Source organism: Otolemur garnettii, unplaced genomic scaffold, assembly GCF_000181295.1.
Source record: "Otolemur garnettii isolate 467f Iridium unplaced genomic scaffold, OtoGar3 scaffold00185, whole genome shotgun sequence".
NCBI classification, from domain to species: Eukaryota; Metazoa; Chordata; class Mammalia; order Primates; family Galagidae; genus Otolemur; species Otolemur garnettii.
Genome location: NW_003852580.1, coordinates 1,434,539 through 1,446,906, shown reverse-complemented (window position 1 = coordinate 1,446,906; position 12,368 = coordinate 1,434,539). Strand labels below are relative to the sequence as shown.

The 12,368-nt window shown below is 54.7% G+C and overlaps 1 non-coding gene across 1 annotated transcript; it reads right to left on the bottom strand.

Annotated features, from left to right (window-relative positions):
- Positions 1-6,219: 6,219 nt before the first annotated feature.
- On the bottom strand, positions 6,220-6,327 carry LOC111721806. The gene has a single exon (XR_002770824.1). It is a non-coding gene; the product is annotated as a U6 spliceosomal RNA (small nuclear RNA).
- Between the last annotated feature and the right edge of the window lie 6,041 nt (positions 6,328-12,368).

Sequence of the window (12,368 nt, the reverse complement as noted above, 5' to 3'; positions counted from 1 at the left end):
GCAGGTGCTCCCTGGGTATGCCTGCAGGGCCTAAGCAAGCATCCTTGTCCTCTCCCCTCTCCCTGGGGGCACTTGGGATGCTGTTCAAGCTGCCAGTTCTGGGAGGGCACAGCCTCCAGTTCCCTTCCAGCCCACAGTGGCTTCTCCTGCTGCTGTGGGTGGTACAGGGACCCACCCTCCCAGGCAGCCTCTGTTACAGGTGTGGCACAATCATGTGGGGGTGACCCGCAGGGCTGGACCCTGCTCTTGGGGTCCTTTTCATGCTGGGGCTGGGGTGGGGGCACCAAGTGTTCACTTGTTAGCAGGCAGGCAGCTCTCCTGTCATCTGTGCCAGGACCTCCACCATAGGAGGCAGGCAGGAGGCAATTAGTCTGTGACCCTTGGTGCTGTGCCCCCAACCCTGTCTGGAGACCCCACTTCAGAAGCCAGAGACCACATGGCGGCTGTATCCTGTCACATGAGTCAGGCCCGCTTGCTGGCAGTGACCTAAGACCCTGCCCAGCAGTCACTGCGTTGGGGCCTTGCCACACTGCAGTTCGGGGGAAGGCAGGTGGGACTGCAGGGCCTGTGGGAAGAGTTTGCTATTTCTAACTGTCTTTACTGGCACAAGTCCCAGGGTTCCCGTTATGGTTTTCGATTTTTGTCTGAATCACATCATTGCGTAGCAGAGTTTTGTTGAGTCATTTTGCTTTTCTGTGTTGTCCTAACAACTTACTAATTTAAAAGGATGCTGTCAGCGCTGTGATATTTATTTCCAGTGGTCAGCATTCGGCCTTGCTGTTGCTCATAAAGACAGGGCCATCCACTGTGACACCGGCTGACCAGGCCGGGACACCCTCCACTGAGGAAATGAAAAATGACAATGCCATGTGTTGCTGGGGCATCTTTTATTGTGTTAATGGCTAACTTGTTACACTAGTTTAGTTTGGGTGGGAAGTTCTATTTTTTTTGTGAGGTTTTTTTGTTCGCTTGTTTTTAAAGAAAAACGATCACTAAAAGCTATGATGTCCCGTGTTCTTTTCTCCTGGACTACGTCCTGGGTGTGGGGATGTTCTGGGGCTCCTTGGCCCACCTCATTCATTCATGGAGTCAGTGCATTAGTTTATTCACCACATGGTCCTCCAGAGGCCTGCAGGGGGAGGGGGCCAGACAGGCGGATGCAGCCTGTGTGACCTGCGTAAGGTGTCCTGGGGCATGGTGGACAGAGCAGTTCCCCCAGGGCCAGCCCAGGCTCCAGAGGGGTCTGGGGAAAGGAGAAGCACCCTTCAGTCAGCAGCATTTTGTTGGGACTGATCCCCGAGAGCTCATGTGTCATCGGTGAGTCTGGAGCGGGTATTGGGGCTCTGGCCTTGTACCGGGCAGACCCGGGCACCCCACACCTGCCCTTCACCCCCCGCAGAGCTCTAGCTGTGCTTTGATGCCGGAAAGAGCATTTTGGGAGCTTCCCTCCATTGTATAAAGGGCTGTGGCAGATTCCTCTCCCCAAGGGGAGGATAGAGAGGGGGTCACAGGGGACAGAGCCCCCCATGCATTGGTCACTGCTTATCAGTTGTCTTCCAGAGGAGCACAGGGCTTCCTAAAGGAGTTGGAACAAACCCCTGCCCTCTGCCTGCCCCACAGATGCAGAAAACCCAGGGCCCCTAGGCCTGCCCTCCCCTGCTGCCTAAGCTGCCAGTGCCTGCTCTGCAGTGACCCATGGGCCTGTCACCCCACGGGCCCATCGCCCCATCCAGCCCACCACCCCACATATCTGGTCACCCCACGTGGCCCATCACCTCACACTGTCCTGTCACTCCACACAGCCCGTCACACAATAGCCCATCACCCCATGTGGTCCTGTCACCCTATACAGCCCATGACCCCACATAGTCCTGTCACCCACATGGCCCCCTCACCCCACTCAGCCCCTCTGAACAGATGTCTGGCTGCCTGGCTATAACCCCTGCTGACCTGTGGAAGAGGGCAGGAAGCCTAAGGAGAGCACTGGTGGGAGGAGGTGGGGACCCTGCATCCTGGGCCTACGCCAGCCCGAGCAACCCCCCCCACCTCCGCTGATGTAAAAGGGTTTGAACATCTGAGACTATCCTCAAAGCTGACTGAGCTGTGTGTCCCACCTCTGTGCTCAGAGCAGGGTGCCCTGATCCAGCTCTTGGCAGGGGAAGGAGAGAATATTCTATACTGGGGGGATGCCAGGCTCCTTCCAGGAACGAGAGGGATTTGCCTACAGAGGGGTGAGAGGGAGGGAGGGGAAGATGGTTTTGTGGTAACACAGCTGGATGTGCTGCCCGCTGTCTGACCCCACTTGTGCACCTGGTGTATGCTGGGGTGGGGCAGGGACTTCTCTGAGGGGAATCGTGAGTCCTCTAGGGTTGTTCTGGGTACCTGCTAGCCTTGAAAAGTGAACAGGCCACCTGCTGGGGGTGGGGGGGTCCAGGCAGCCTCAGTTGCTAGTGCTTTGTTTCCTACGGAAACTAGAAAACAGCATCTCCACACACCTCAACGTACATTCCTCTCTGCTGACCCAGAGCCACTGGACTCACCTGTGCTACCTCTTCCAGAATCCCGCCTTCATGGGCCAGGCCATGCATAACCTCTGTGTCCAGGTTTGAATTTCACCTGCCTGAAAAGCACCCTTCCTTTAAAAGGCCCAGCCTTGTGAGCCCAGGGGAGCTGAGATCTGAGCACTGGGGATCCCGTTTCCTACTCCCCACATAGCGCCTGGCTCCAGGGTGCTGGGCAGGTGGGCCCAGCAGTGTGAGCCTCACAGCTCAGCCAGACGGGAGCCACCCTGAGCCATGGAGTCACTGCTGACACCAACTGAGGGGGCACAGTATCAGTAGGCTAGAGAGACATGCTCGGCCAGGGTTGGGGTGGGGGGCTGACATTAGGACTGAGTGGGGATGCAGGTTCCACTGGACTCCCTCCTTGCCCTCCTGCCTGGGGCAGGGTCACCTTCAAGTGTCTTAAACACAGGATGCCTCTTCAGCCTCTAAAGCATTTGTAAATTCCTTTTTTTTTTCTTTTCTGAAACAGAGTCTCACTCTGTCACCCTGGGTAGAGTGCCACGCAACCTCAAACTCTTAGACTCAAGCCATCCTCTTGCCTCAGCCTCCTGAGTAGCTGGGACTACCTGCCACAATGCCTGGCTATTATCAGAGCTTGCACATAGGTTGGTCTTCAACTCCTGAGCTCAGGCAACCCACCTGCCTTGACCCTCCCAGAGAGCTAGGATCACAGGCATGACCCACCATATCCAGCTAAAATCTTTTTTTTAATTTGGAAATATTGAAGGGTACAAATGTTTCAGGTTATAGGGATCACTTTTGTGATGCTCAAGTCCCAGCTAAGGTGAACCTGGCACCCAAATAGCATTCATAGTACCGTTACATAGGTACCCACCTCTCCCCTCCCCAAGGATGAATTTGTAAATCCCCAGATCTTACTCTGGAGACCCCACAGAGACAGTGAAGGCAGGGTGGGTGTGTCACTAGTCGGGGCACAGATGGAGCAGCAGTCTGCAGGCCCCACACAGGTTCACAATTACGTCAGCCACACACAGCTGGCACCTGCCCCTTCCCTCTGGTGCCCTGGGAGGGGAGTGTTTCTCTAGAGGAGGGAGCTCAGCACTTGCTCTCAGAGCATCAGCACCTGCACGACCCAAGGCTGGCTCCTCAATCAGAGTTCTGAGGGGTACCTTGGACTCCCAGGGGGTTCTGTGCTCTGAGGCTTGGCCTCACCAGTAAAGAGTGAGAAAGTAACCTGACCCCATGGCAGCCAGAGAGGGTGGGGGTGTATCACCATCTTGAGGGGAAGAAGACAGTGTCCAGACCCTCATTCACCCGCCCGGCGTGCTCCAGGGGAGCCGAGAGGTAGAATTGGGTCCACCAGTATTAGATGCAATATGGTAGGAAACGTGTAATGTGGGGGCACAAACCTGGGCACCTGAGAGCCTGGGCACTTGGGGGGCGCCTGGCCTCCCCTGAGTGACTGTGCTCAGCCCCCACAGAGCAGCCCAGCCCCGGCCACCTGGTCTTTTCCCTGGTGAAAATAAACCAATCCCCACCAACGGATCCTCACCAAAATCCAACCCAAAGGCAGGAGTATGCTCTGTCCAAGGCTTCGCTCTCCTGCCAGAAATGGTTCCTGAATCCTATCTCTCATGTAAGTGTAGCCACAGGCCGTGCAGGCCTGTTCGCATCTTGGGGTCCAGTTCCAACAAGACCCAGTTCTCTCCTTTGCAGCCAAAGGCTGACTCGATTCTGCAAGTAGGGACTCGGCTGCACAATTAAAGTCAGTGCTTCACACACCAGTGCCGGGGAAAACAGACCCTTCCCAAAACTCGTCTCTACAGGTTTCTTGTGAGAGCAAATCCTCTCTGGGTCAAAGAGGGCCACAGAAGTTTCCAGAAGTCCCCTCTCCCTGGCTGACTTTCTACAGAGGCCGGCTGGAAAACAGGCACATGGCCCCAGGCCTCGCTCCCAGGGGAAGGCTCTAGCCCCTTGCTGTCTGCATCAGCCTCCAGTGGTCACCATCCCAAGCCCTCCTGGGTTGCCCTGAGGCCACCCTCGTCCTCACAGGAGGCTCCGCTAATCCCCACTGCCATTCCCACAAACTTCTCAGAGAATCTCTTTAATCCTCTGGACGACTCCAGAGTTGGGAAAGCGGCCTGGGCAGGCCCGGGGCAGCTGCTGCCAGGCTTGGACCCAACTCTCTCCCACGAGGCTTCAGGCTGAGCTGCTCTCGCCCACAGTTTCACCACGTCCCACGGTTGCACAACTGCGACACCGATTTCACCAGCTCATGACCACTTTCAAACCCTTCCGAGGGCAATCCTTTGTCCTTCTGGGCTGGGGAAGGCGCCCTGGATACCCTACTAGTCTTGCTGCCAGTTCACCTCCCCTGTAGCTGCCAGGATATTTTCTCCAAGCTTCTCCCACCCCAAGGGATGTGGCCATCCCTGATTCTCAGAGTGTGCGTGGCAGACACAGCCCAATGCTCTGTCTCCTGTTGAGGCTGCTTTTTTTTTTTTTTTTTAAGACAGAGTCTCACTATGTCCCCCTCAGTAGAGTGCCATGGCGTCACAGCTCACAGCAACCTCAAACTCTTGGGCTTAAGTGATCCTCTTGCCTCAGCCTCCTAAGTAGATGGGACCACAGGCACCCACCACAACTCCTGGCTGTTTTTTGTTGCAGTGGTCATTGTTGTTTAGCAGGGCCGGGCCGGGTTTCAACCCTCCAGCCTCAGTGTATGTGGCTGGTGCCCTAACCACTGTGCTAGGAGCACCGAGCCAGATGCTGCTCCTTTTTTATTTCTAAGTTTAGCTCAGTCTCTTGAGTTGGGCTGGGAATTCCAGGAAGAAAAGACTGTCAAATAAAAAACAGATCCAGACTCAGGAGGGAGAGTTTGTCCTGACCACTGCAGGACTATGTGGTCTGCAGCGGTCTCCGAGGCTGGGCAGAGGGGGTTTTCTCACTAGAGAGGGAACAGGCTGAAAGGAAGTGGTGGGGGAGTGGGGTGTCCCGGGACACGGTGGACAGAGAGGTTTCCCCAGGGCCAACCCAAGCTCTGGAGGGGTCTGGGGAAGGAAGAGGCTGAGCAGCTTTTGGTCAGCAGCGTTTTGTTGGGACTGATCCATGGGGGGTCATCAGTGAGGCCTGGAAAGAGTGTTCAGGGCTCTGGTCTTGTCCTGGGTAGACCCCAGGGGGTGTGGGCATCCAGGAGTCCCCTCTATGTCACACGGGGGATGGGGTTCTTTGCAGTGGGCTGTTTTTGAAACACAAGGTTCGGAGCTTCCTAACTTTTGCCGTTTCCCAGGAGCCCAGATCTCAGCAGAGGTCAACCTCACGGAGAGGAGGGTGGGTCCCTAGGCAGCTGCTCTTGGGTAACTCTCCCTCACCCAGAATACTGACAGCCTCTGCCCACCCCGCTGCTGGACACCCTCCCTGGGACTATTTCTTTTAACTTTATTCAAATTAATATGAGCGCACAGTATTTAGGTTACATTGTTCTCATTTCCAGGGTAAAGTTCCATTTGTAGAGGAGCCCCTCACCCAGGGGCCGTGTCATACACCCTCACAATGTGCACAGTGGGTGAGATCCTGCCTCCTGCCCTCCCTCCTTCTGCCATACGTCCTCCCCACCGCTTCCCTCTACCCCCCCCAAACTGGACTATAGTAGTGAGTTACTGTTTATATATCGATATCATATTAGTATGGAGTAAAAAATATAGAACGCTTCACAAATTTGCGTGTCATCCTTGTGGCAGGGGCCACACTAACCCTCTCCGTATGGTTCTGATTTTAGTGCATGCACTGCCAGAGCGAGCACCCTCCCCGGGACTTTTGAGATGCAGGTACTAGGCATGGCCTGAGACACTGTGGCTATAGCAAGCGCTGACCACGGGCTTCCTGACCCCACCCATTCAACCCACATGGTAGACACGCCTGCCCCCTGGTCCCTCAACCTCACCTTCTGGGTGTCTGGAAGGGATCAATGTGTCAGTCAGAGCCTGGGGAAACAACCCTGGCTCTTCCCCCCAGCAAAACACAACCTGGCCATAAAACAGGCCAAGGAGAGAAACATCCTGAGATCTCCCGTGGGGAGCGCTGCCCGACTCTGAATACTGCAGAAACCATTGCTTGGTACACCCACATCAGGGAGGAACAGCCGGGTGTTGAATGCTGCACACAGCACTTTTATAAATGGCGGGGCAGGGGGGATAGAGACGTAGTTCCCTTCTACATGTGGAAAGTCCCCAAGAGAGTCCCACAGACGTTGATGACCTCAGGTATAATAGGTAGGCGACCTTGAGTCCCTGGGGACAGGGAAGGAAAATTATTTCATACCGTATCATTTTGCTCCTTTTGAAGTTTGAATCTCGTGAAATTCATCCATTTTCCAAACAGTGCTTTTTTCGTTTTGCTTTTTGAGACAGAATCTCATTCTGTCACCCTGGGTAGAGTGCCATAGTGCCATGTCACCAGAGCTCACAGCAACCTCAAACTCCTGGGCTTAAGCGATTCTCCTGCCTTAGCCTCCTGAGTAGGTGGGACTACAGGCGCCCTCCACGATGACCAGCTAACTTTTCTATTTTTAGTAAGGACAGTCTTACTTTTGCTCAAGCTGGTCTCCAACTCCTGAACTCAGACGATCCACCCACCTCAGCCTCCCAAAGTGCTGGGATTACAGGTGTGAGCCACTGTACCTGGCAAAACAGTGCTTTTTAAATGTGGGTTGTTTTTTTTTTTTTTTTTGAGACAGAGCCTCAAGCTGTCCCCCTGGGTAGAGTGCCGTGGCATTACAGCTCATAGCAACCTCCAACTCCTGGGCTCAAGCAAGTCTCCTGCCTCAGCCTCCCAAGTAGCTGGGACTACAGGCGCCCGCCACAACGCCTGGCCATTTTTTGGTTGCAACCATCATTGTTGTTTGGCGGGCCCAGGCTGGGGATTCGAACCTGCCACCTTCGTATGTGGCTGGCACCTTAGCCGCTTGAGCCACAGGCGCCGAGCCTTAAATGTGGTTTTAAATGTCAGTGGGCTTTGTGGGGAGCTCTGACCCGAGTAGGCTCTGCAGGTGCACTCGGGGGCACCCTGTGCTGTGCTCAGAGTTCATGCAGGGCGCCACAGCATCACACTGCACCATTGCGATCCAGCCTACGCTGCCCTCTGACCACTGCGGTCAGGCTTTCTTCTTCATCTTGCTGTGTAATCTCCACATGTCCTGCAGGCCCCAGGGCCCCACCCAGGGATGTCCAGTGTCTCTTCCTCCCCAGCTTGGGTGTCTGACTTTGACCCTGGACCCATGACTACTCAGAACCTCAAGGGACGGGCAGAGTAGGGGTCAGGAGGGAAGAGGAACTCCCCCATCTCTGGGCCGTGCAGGTTGCCCCTTGTCTCTGCAGGGAACTTGAGGGCAGGATTTCCTGTGCTCATGTGTCTCAGAGTTACTAGCCCAGGCTGTCCTCTGCCTGCTGAGGGTCAGGGGGTCCAGAGCACGTAGGGACCAGATGCCTTTGAGACCCCAAAAAGTCCATATTGGCTCCGTTCACTGGTTCTCTGCTTGCTTCCGCAGGGCTGCCTGGCCGGGGATGGGGTGGGAGGACCTCTGGTGACCTCACTGCTGCCCCAGGAGTACAGAACATCCACTGGGAATGTGGGCTCCACCCTGCTGCCCGTGTCCTCAGGGCAAACTTCTCCATCTTCCTGGGAAGCTCCTACTCTCCCGTCCACGAGGTGACAGACTGGCCACAACCCTGGCTGCAATGAGTCAGAGTCTCAAAGTGGACCTCCCATACTGGTCATCAGGGCCAGGGCTGTGCTTTATAGATAGAGGAACTGAGGCAGAGAGGGAGGGAGGGAGAGAAAAAGCAAGAGAAGAAATGAGAGAGACAGACAGTGAGAGTGAAGGTGGAGACCTTCAGCCTGGCATCCCAGCGAGGGATGAAACCGAGATGTAGACTGCCTGAGCTCCAGTTAGGGTTTTGCCTTTTTAATCAGAGAGAAGGTGCAAAGGAGGCCAGGCCACCTGCCCCAGGAAGTAACCATCAAGCATGAGGGGACTTGGGCGGGGGTGGGGTGGAGGGTCGGACTGGCTAGATCCAGGGAAACACAGCAGGTGTGAGGCCCTCTGGTTCTGGAAGGCGTCTAAGGAGGTTCACCAGATCCCATAAGACAGACCGAGCAGCCTCGGGTGGGACCGGCTCCCCCAAAGCAGCTCCCGTGTGACTTGTCATCACCTGGGGGTGCGTAGACCACGAGTTGCTGTCACTATTTCTATCCCTGCTGTGGTGAGCAATGGGAGGAGCCAGGAGAGGACACCTGAGGACAGCCCAGGGCTAAAGACCCAGCTCCCAGGTTAAAGACCGAGCTCCCAGGTGGTCCCTGGCTTCCTGCGCCCCGGCCTGCGGTCTTCTCTTTCCAGTGGCTCTCCCCTTCCTGCTCAGCCTTCCCTCAGTTACTGGAATGTTCCATGGCCAGGACATGCCTCAGGAGTCGTCCCCAGAAGCAGGCCCTCTGTCCACTCATCCAGATACCAAACAAAGGCAGTGTCCTCACAATTTCCCCGTCCACCCGGGTTTGGGGGGCAGGGTATGTGAGTCTGATGCAGCCCCAGACTTTGCCTGTGGATTCGAGCCCCAGGCCTGGTTCGTGGACACCTGCAACAGCCATGAGCACTGATGAGCGGAATCACAACTCCATCCCCTGTAGGCACCATCAGGTCGAAAGTAGCTGGCTACTCGACTTGGTCCAGCCCTGGAGTGGACGCTGCAGGGTGCAGCCCAGATGCCCAGTCAGAACTGGCCTCACCATCCTCAGGTGCCACTGGTGGCTCTCAGCTGAGCCCTCCCAACTTGCTTTTGGCTGGAGGGGGCCGCACATCCAAATCTGTCCCTCTCTGATGGCAGCCAGCCTACAATGACAATGGACATGTGAGTCCCCTTAGGGTTTGCAGTGACAGATACCGCAAGTGGGGTGGCCTGAACAACAGATTGCATTGTCTCAGACCTGGAGGTCACCCTCTGAGAGACCACTGTTAGACCATCTTGAGTGGCTTTTGTTGGTCTCATTGAAGAAAACACAGGTTCTGAAGGTCTCTGTACCAGTGTCCAGGAACTGTCCTAACGAACAGTCACATTCCAGCAGCTTGAACTACGGACATCCATTTTTCACAATTCTGTGGGCAGAAGTCCAACATCAGGGTGTTTCAGGGCCGTGCTCCTTCTGCAGGCTCAGGGAGGCCCCTTCCTGTCTCTTCCAGCTCTTGGGGACTGCAGGTGTCCCGAGTCTGCCAGCCTCCACCTGGCTGTCCTCCCCTATGTCTGTCTCCTGCTCTCAGAGACAGAAAGGAAGAGAAGAAATGAGAGAGACAGACAGTGAGAGCGAAGGAGGGAGCCATCAGCCTGCTGTGATGCCTTCCAGTGCAGGCTCGGCCTGACCCTGATGGTCTCACCCCCATCTCTGCCTCAGTTACACCTGTAAAGTCTGAGGTTCCAGATAGACATTAATGGTGCGGGGCACAATCTAGCCATGCAGACTCTGCCAGTGCCATCTCCTTCCTTCCTCCAATGGGAACTTTCCAGTCTTGGTCCAGATAGAAACCCTTGGCGGAGTGTCTCTTGGGCCTGCCCCTGTCTCTCAGTCCTAGCTGACCCCCAGCCGTCTCAAGCCTCCCTCTTGGCTCGGGGAGAAAGAGGAACTCTCCCATCTGCTCTGCCAGTGGGTGGGTCACATAGCTGGGTGTAGGGCAGGCCACCTGAGTACAGGCGGGTGCTTGGCAGTGATTCGCAGAGGGGGCTCAGGTGGTCAAGGCCCCAGCATTGGACAGCACCAAGGAGAATGCTGAGAAACTCGAGTCCTCTTGGCCTTGCTGACCACATCAGAACATCCCCAGTGCCACGTGCCTGACACCTCTTAATACTTCTAAATTTCCTTCTCAGCAAACCTCGGCAAACAACCAAAACCAGCTGGAATTTAATGCTGATATTTTATTTCCTTGGAGTTTGTGAGGGGTGGGGAGGGTCCCATCACTGGATCACAAACCGTTTTCTTTTCTTTTGGAGACAGGGTCTCACTCTATGGCCCAGGCTGGAGTGCAGTGGCACAATCACAGCTCATTGCAACCTTTAATTCCTGGGCTCAAGTGATCCTGCCTCCTGCCTCAGCCTGCCCAGCAGCTGGGGCTGATGACAGGCGTGCACCACCACGTGTGGCTAATTTTTTTTTCTTTTTTTGGCAAAGACAGGGCTCTTGCTGGGTTGCCCAGGCTCCAGGCTGGCCTCAAGGGAACTTCCTGCATCAGCCTTCCAAAGTGCTGGGATCACAGGCGTGAGCAAGCATACCCAGCTCATTTTGTTTACTTTGTATCTGTTTCTGTATTTACCATTTATTTATGACAAGAGATGATGGTTTTCTATTTAAATAAATAAAGTGTGTTTGTTTAAAGAAAAATATTAAGTGGGCCAGGCGCGGTGGCTCGCCCCTGTAATCCAAGCACTCGGAAGCTGAGGCAGGTGGATTGCCTGAGCTCACGGGTTCGAGACCACCTTAGCCAAAGCAAGACTTTGTCTCTAAAAGTAGCCGGGGTTTGTGGTGGGTGTCTGTAGTCCCAGTTACTCTGGAGGTTGAGGCAAGAGAATCGCTTGAGCCCAAGAGTTTGAGGTTGCTGTGAGTTGTGACGCTATAGCCCTCTACAGAGGGTGACATGGTGAGATTCTGTCTCAAAAAAAAAAAAAGAAGAAGAAGAAGAAGAAGAAACATATTGAGTGAAAAAGAACACAAGTGTCAGAGGTTACGGCAAAATAGCTACTCAAGTCCTAGGATGATGGATGTTCAGGAAACCCCTAGGAAATTGTGTTCGATCTCAGTTTAGGATTCTCTGTCTCTGTCTTTTCCTCCTTTCCATCTTTCATAAAATTTTACATTATGAAATGTCCAATCTTAAGCACACACTCAATGTGTCACACCTGGTAACTTAAACCCCTATCAAGATAAAGAACATTGTTAAAAGGTTTTTTAAGGTCAGGTACCGTGGCTCCTGCTAGAAATTCCAGCACTCTGGGAGGCTGAGACGGAAGGATCCCTTGAGCTCAGGAGTTTGAAACCAGTCAGAGCAAGAGCAAGACCCCATCTTTACTAAAAATAGAAAAACTAGCTGTCATAATGGTGGGCACCTATAGTTCCAGCAACTCAGGAAGCTGAGGCAGGAGGATCACTTGAGCCCTCAAATCTGAGGTTGCTGTGAGCTATGCGGATGCCACGGCACTCTAGCCTGGACAACAGAGTAAGGCTCTGTCTCAAAAAGAAAAGAAAACAAATGGAAGCAGCCACCCTGGGTCCCCACACCCCACTTCCAGATGAGGGCAGGCACTGTCAGTTCAGCTCAGAGGAGCAACTATCATGTCCCATTGCACAAGTGCACAGCCACATGCAAAAGGTGGAGCCCCAGGACACGTCCACTCCCATCCCAGCCATGAACCCCCCAGCCAGGTGGAGCAGCCCACGGGGATTGGTGGCCTGGCACTAAGAGCCGCTTTGTCCCCTGGCCCCTCCCTCCCACGCAGAGGCTGGTGGCTGATGCAAGAGACAAGGGCAATTCAAGCCGGACATGAGTTACAACCTGCCGGGCAGCTGCCTCTGTGCCAGGTCAGCAATTAGAGCAATTAGTAGGGCCTGCTGGAGCTCTAGGTGGGGGAACCAGTTGAGACCTAGAGGAAAGGAACGTGGCCTCTTGCTGGAGCCCTTGCAAATGGATGTGGGGACAAAAGAGAGAACAGGCAGGGCTGAGCATGACACACCTCCCCACACAGGCCCTGTGGGAGCCTGGAGGCACGGGGTGCTGGCCACAGTGTGTGTTTTGGTAAACTCTGTACT